Raw genomic sequence first — 6,102 nt, 5'->3', positions numbered from 1 at the left:
ACCTCTGGACTCGTTCTAGTGCTTGCCTCTTGATTGCGTCATTCATTAGGGGGTTGGCTCCACTAGTTGGTATGTACTCAATAGAACGGAATCAGAGGGGGACTTCAATCTCTGGAGGACTCTCTGGCCAACATTTCTTCTACTTCTTGTTTTTCTATGTCTCTGAATTCAACTTACAAACCCCACAGAGAGGAAGGTATTCCATTTTGAAGGTATCGAAAAACTCATTCTTCTAAGGACCATTGTTGTGCCATCATCATAACAATGCCAGCTTCTGATGGTTTCAATAGTGTATATTGTGAAGAATACTCTATCCACCAACTTCCAATAATGGGTTGCTAATTGGACAAACAAGAGATTGTCAATGAACCATGCATCCCACGTGTCCTACTGTTGAGCATCCATGAACAAATGCCAACTCTTTTCTTTCTTGTTTTTGTGAATTCCATTGACCATGACTCCTGAAGCTTCTTTACAATCTCCCACTTGACGATGTCTAAAAACTTCTCAATGAATGTTAAATCTTCCATGGATGGTTATTCTCTCTGTTTTTTGCACTTCAGTTTGTTTCCAAACAATTTGCCACCAAGATGCACGTCTCTGTTGCTTCAACTGAAAGAGGAAATAGTCCACCATATAGAGCTTGTATCATGATGGTAATATATTTCTACCATTGTGGGATGAACTTCCTATGGAAAGTGGCTTTGGCAATGAGAATCTCTAATTCTTCAGTAGTAGAGGGAACTTTGCAAGCATCCATTGAATTCTTCTTTTCTTGGCAATGTCATTTCCTTCATTTCTAGCCTCTTTTGATTCTTGTTGATGGCAGTTTTCCCCGGCTATGCACCAAAAACATGGAGCCCCAAGAGAGACACTAAGGAAAAGGGGTTTCTAGTGCAAGAAAATCTATCTTGTAGCATCAACAAGCTTTTTGTTTCATTCTTTAGAGAACCACAACAACAAAAAGAAAACCACTAGCATGAAATCTTCACGCGGTATCATAGAAACAATCTCCCACTGCTTTAACTTCAACAAAATTAATCATTCTCTTCATATTCTTCATAGGTTTCTTTGATAGACATAGAAAATACAAAAGAATGCTCCACTTTGAATGAAAAAAGATCACATATGATTCATCTCCAAAGATTCCACATCTTTCTCTCACAATCTCTCATAGATAAATACATTGTTTTGCATAGAATTGGCTATTTTTGACTCTCTATATCTCTCTCTCAATCAATAGTACATCATCTACTCACTACAATACTCAATAATCACTCATAATAAACCTTCTGTGGTCATGGATGCCCCTTCCAAAAGGTGTGTTTGATATGAAAGGTTACAAGAGCCACTATAGTGACTCTTCATAGCTCATCACTGTCACTTCACTCTAGCCTTCTCTTGAGTCTTCAATAACTACTTCTTCCACTTTCGTGAGCTCTTTTGAACTTGTATTCACCTCTTTCCAAGGCTAGAAAACTTTCCCCAAGTCACACATACATTCCACATAACACTTACAGAGCCATACAGAACAGGAACAAAGGTTCTATAGAAGCTCAAGGGTTACAAAAGGTTAACAGAAAATATCAGAACCTCAGAACTTATACTAAAACCATTCCAAACTATCAAAAACCATTCAATGAGCTTTCAAACAACCTCAAACTTCATCAATCATTACTCCATCCTTCATACAAAAGAAAATCAGAACAAAACAAAAGCTAAACAAAAACTATCAGAACTAATCAAAACCTATTAGAACATCACAGAGCCTCATATCTCTATTGTAAATCTTCATGAGCTTCCAAAACATAATCAATCTCATTCAAAACACTCTCAAACCACTTCCAAACCAATCAATTATCATATAAAATCCTTCATAAATCAACCATTCAACCGACAAAAACAACAAAAATCAACCGAAAAACCAAGCCATTTTTAGCATTTCACAGGCCACTCACATGTGTGTATCTCATTCATCCATGCTGTGAACCAATAGTTACCATCCCAAATATAAAACATACAATTTGACAAAAATATTGAATCAGTGCTGTTGATTTTTGCCTCGAAGTCCTCATTCTTCTTTAGCCAATGGGGGTCCCACACAGTTCTAATAATATCATCAACCTCCTTGCATTGGTGTCTTGGAGTTTCTAATGACACTATGAATATATCTATCAACCCTCACACGAAGAAGGTGGAAAATCTAGAAAATCTAAAGCAGAAGACAAGCCCAAGGCAAAAGTGAAATGGAAAATGAAGGTATGCCAAGAAAAATATGAAAACACAAGAAGTGCAGAAAAGTCATAAATCAAGGAGAAAGATGCACAAGAAAAAGCGCAAGTCAATACTTTTGTCAAAGTGCACAAGGCATGCCGTGATTTATTTTAAGAGCTTCGGGCTCTCACTCGTGCAAATTCTAAAGGTAGATGGGTGGTAGGAAGGAAGCTAAGAAGATAGGAGGACAGTGGGAAAAAGGGTCTAGGCCATGTAAAAAAGGGGATAAGGGGATGACCGCCCAAAAGAGATTTAGAGTTTTGTATATAAAGTTGAAAAGTGAATGAGAATCTCATTCTTGTGTGCGGCCAAATGTGAGATGCCTCCACCAACAAAAACCCGAAGGAGTCCTCTAGAAGTTGACTAAAATTCATATCTATGCACATCACCATCTCATCTCCCCATGGGTAACCTTGGACTTATTTAAACATGGGAATCTCTGTTCTACTTCATAGGGGAAGCGTGGACAAGTCACCCCTAATAACAATCTAACGGCCACCTAAGAAAGACCGCTTTGTAATCAATCAAAGGCATGAGTGAGGTTAACACTGCACTTGGTTCAAAGAGAGTGAGAGATGGGGGAGAGTGTAACTTGATCCCGCTACCCATAAGGTAAAATCTCAGCTCTAGCCCCCCTAAAACGGTGTTAAAGCTAGTAACTAATCCTACCAATATTGGGAGGGTCACGATTTAATCAGCTCTATCTGGTGATGGAAAGTTACCCGACTTATTGGGTCCACCCAACCACAGGCATCCAATGGTCAAGATTGAAGCCTCCCACTTTCATCGATGGGTTTGCTTAGTTTTCTAATTAGCAAAGCATACTACCACACTGTTTGGACATATAAAATCAGGTTCCTTTTATTACTCCGTTAAAATAGGTTCATTAAACTCAATATTTATCACATATCAAACAATTCAAAAATAAGATATTTTATTAATCACCACATACAAAATCATCTTTCTGCAGAAAGACGTCGTCTAGCCTAGGATAGGACCTTCCAATCCCTTGGGATTGGGCTGTATGTGATCGCACTCCATCCGCAGTCAACAAGGAATCTATTGGCTTAGAGCCCCTCTAAGATTCCATGATCCTTCAAAGCCGAGGCTTCGATCCTGATGATTGGATGCCTATGGCTGGGTGGACCTGATAAGTCGAGTAACTTTCCATCACTAAATAGAGTTTATTAAATCGCGACCCTCCCAATATTGGTAGGATTAGCTATTAGGTTTTACACTATTTTAGGGGGCAGAGGCTAAGATTTTACCTTATGGATAGGGGAATTGAGTTACACTCTCCCCCCTCTCTCACTCTCTTTGAACCAAGTGCAGTGTTAACCCCACTCTTGCCTTTGATTGATTACAAAGTGGTCTTTCTTAGGTTAGCATTAGATTGCTATTAGGGGTAACTTGTCCAGGCTTCCCCTGTGAAGTAGAACTAAGATTCCCATGTTCAACTAAGTCCAAAGTTTCCCATGGGGAGACGGGATAGTGATGTGCATGGATATGAATTTCAGTTGACTACTAGAGGACTCCTTCAGGTCTGTTGGAGGAGGCACCTCCACGTGGTATCCCCACGAGGCAAGAAGAATCATCCGCGAGGCCTACATCATTGAATCCCGCAATATCCATCATCATTATCAAGAGTCTTACACCCTTGTCAACCAATATTACTGTTGTGTTCTTCTTCTTCTTCTATGAATTATATTTCTGTCATGGCCCCAAAGAAAAAAGCGAAAATCGCAAACGGCCCTACTAACATGGAAGTAATAGTTGGAGTTGCGAGCACGGGAGTCACTAACGGAGTCACGGGTGTGGATAACAAGCCTTTACCAATCACGATACAACAGGTTTTTCAAAGAAAATTTATATTCAAGTTCAATAGGAATAAGATAATAACATCTTATAAGCTAGAAACTATCAGGAGAACTATGAAAACCTAGAACTCAAGAGAAATGATGAGGAATTTTAAGGTTAACCCCATAGAAAAGAAGACCAATGAATTCAAGACGAATTTACTAAGAACGAAACCTTGAAGAAACTAGCCAAGGATATAGTTTTAATCTAGAAGCTCTAATGAAAGATTTTAAAGACGAAAATATATCTAAGTTGAAGAAACAGACTTAAGGTCAAGAAACTTGGTTACAAGAACTGGGAAGTTAAAGGCTCCAAAATCTAGATACCCCTAGTTAAATTCCAAGGGGAAGAGTTCATTATGTGAAACTCCAGTGTTGATTGCTATTAGATTAATCATCACTTGAAAGTTGCATGATTGATTGAAGTCATAACTACTTGCAGACATCAATCTTGTTTGTGGTCTTCTAGATTAGATATCCTGATTGAATTAAGTATTGGAACATATAAAATTTGAGGAGCCCTATACTTCCCCAAGGATAGGTGTTGAATCCCCATACCAAGATAGGATATTTTTACCATCGTGAAAGCATGGACGGCTCCGATGGTGAGAGGTCTCCTAGCAGGGATTGTATTAAGTAGGAGGTGGATAGGGTGCTAGGGGGGCTCTGGCTAGTAAATCCCTTTTTTGCACCTAGGAACTACTTGGTCCCCTGTATGGCCCGAGTTCTTCTTGGGACACCTATAAATGTTAGCTATAGGTGGATTTGATCTTGGTGACGTGCACATGTGCAAGATGAGGCAACACGTGAAATTGTAACTTTTCTCCTGTATGGGAAAGAGAACACACATTATGGAATATAACTAATGATTTTTTTTAAATTATAATTGTATGTCCGTGAGTAAATTATGTAAACGAGCAACAGTGTATAAAAGGATTTTAATTAATGAAGCTATTTTTATATGTTTTATGTAATGTGGTAGGTAATTAGATAACTAAGAACTTCCATAGAGGAAAGTGGATGGATGGATTCCCAATGAATCCAATCCTATGGCAGGGTGGTCTTGGTTAGCTGAGAGGTTTCTCCAAAAACAAACACCATGAAGAAACTCTAGGAAGGGTTGATTCATTGACTTACTTAGGGTTTGGTCTCAGAACCCGAACTGTAAATTATCTTAGGGGAAAGGTACAACGGATGTGCTAGAGTGCTGCGAGGGATTTCACAGATCCTTACTTTGCTATTGGAAAAAAGTGTTGTACTCCATGAATCAAGGGTAATGGTAGTCACTCCTTTCGGACAAGAATCCTCTCAAAGGACACCTCTGGATGTGAGTTAGTTATTGATAGGTGACTGTTAGGTCAATTAGGAACCTTCAGGTCGGCAGTCCTCTGTGGGTAATGGTTGGACGCTGCCCTTACGGGGTAGAGCTAGGGTTAACTAGCTGGGAAAAATCCAATCATTCTGATAGCAATGATTAGAGTACGGATAGCAATGGCTAGAAGGTAAACTCTAGGCAACTACTAAAATTTATTCGTCAAGAAATCAAGGTAGGTACAACACCGAAGACATGATAAAATTGGAATGATACAAAGAAGATAAGCATGGCCCTTGCGCAAGGATGTCACACACAAATCAAGAAATGGTCCAAATTTTATTAGATGTCTCTTCGGAGTCTCTTCAAAATCTCTTCGGAGACATCTGATAAGTGCACTTAACTGTCAATTGACTATCCACTAGGCTAGTTCTTTTTGTTGTTTTATACTACAAACATAGTTTTAATAAGCTAGTCTTGGGAGGGTTTCCCAAGTCTTTTTTCCATAAACTGGCATATAATACCTTATTAATAATAACAGTTCTCTTCATAAGTAGAGCCATTTTCATTAAAAAAATTTAAATGTGCAACATAAATCAATTTTCTTTGGAATGTATATGCACACTGTTTATTAAAATAAATTAAGTAATGAGGACATTA

General features: G+C 38.6%; 1 non-coding gene across 1 annotated transcript; it reads left to right on the top strand.

The window, feature by feature from the left end:
* The first annotated feature begins 5,677 nt into the window (after positions 1–5,677).
* On the top strand, positions 5,678–5,784 carry LOC148038103 (U6 spliceosomal RNA). Its single transcript, XR_015690478.1, has one exon. It is a non-coding gene; the product is annotated as a U6 spliceosomal RNA (small nuclear RNA).
* Positions 5,785–6,102: the final 318 nt, after the last annotated feature.

The sequence above is a fragment of the Lygodium microphyllum genome, chromosome 3 (genome assembly GCF_053477565.2).
Source record: "Lygodium microphyllum isolate KBCC chromosome 3, Lygodium_microphyllum_v1.1.10, whole genome shotgun sequence".
NCBI lineage: Eukaryota > Viridiplantae > Streptophyta > Polypodiopsida > Schizaeales > Lygodiaceae > Lygodium > Lygodium microphyllum.
Note: the sequence above shows the minus strand (reverse complement) of the source record. Positions and strands in the feature narration are given on the sequence as shown.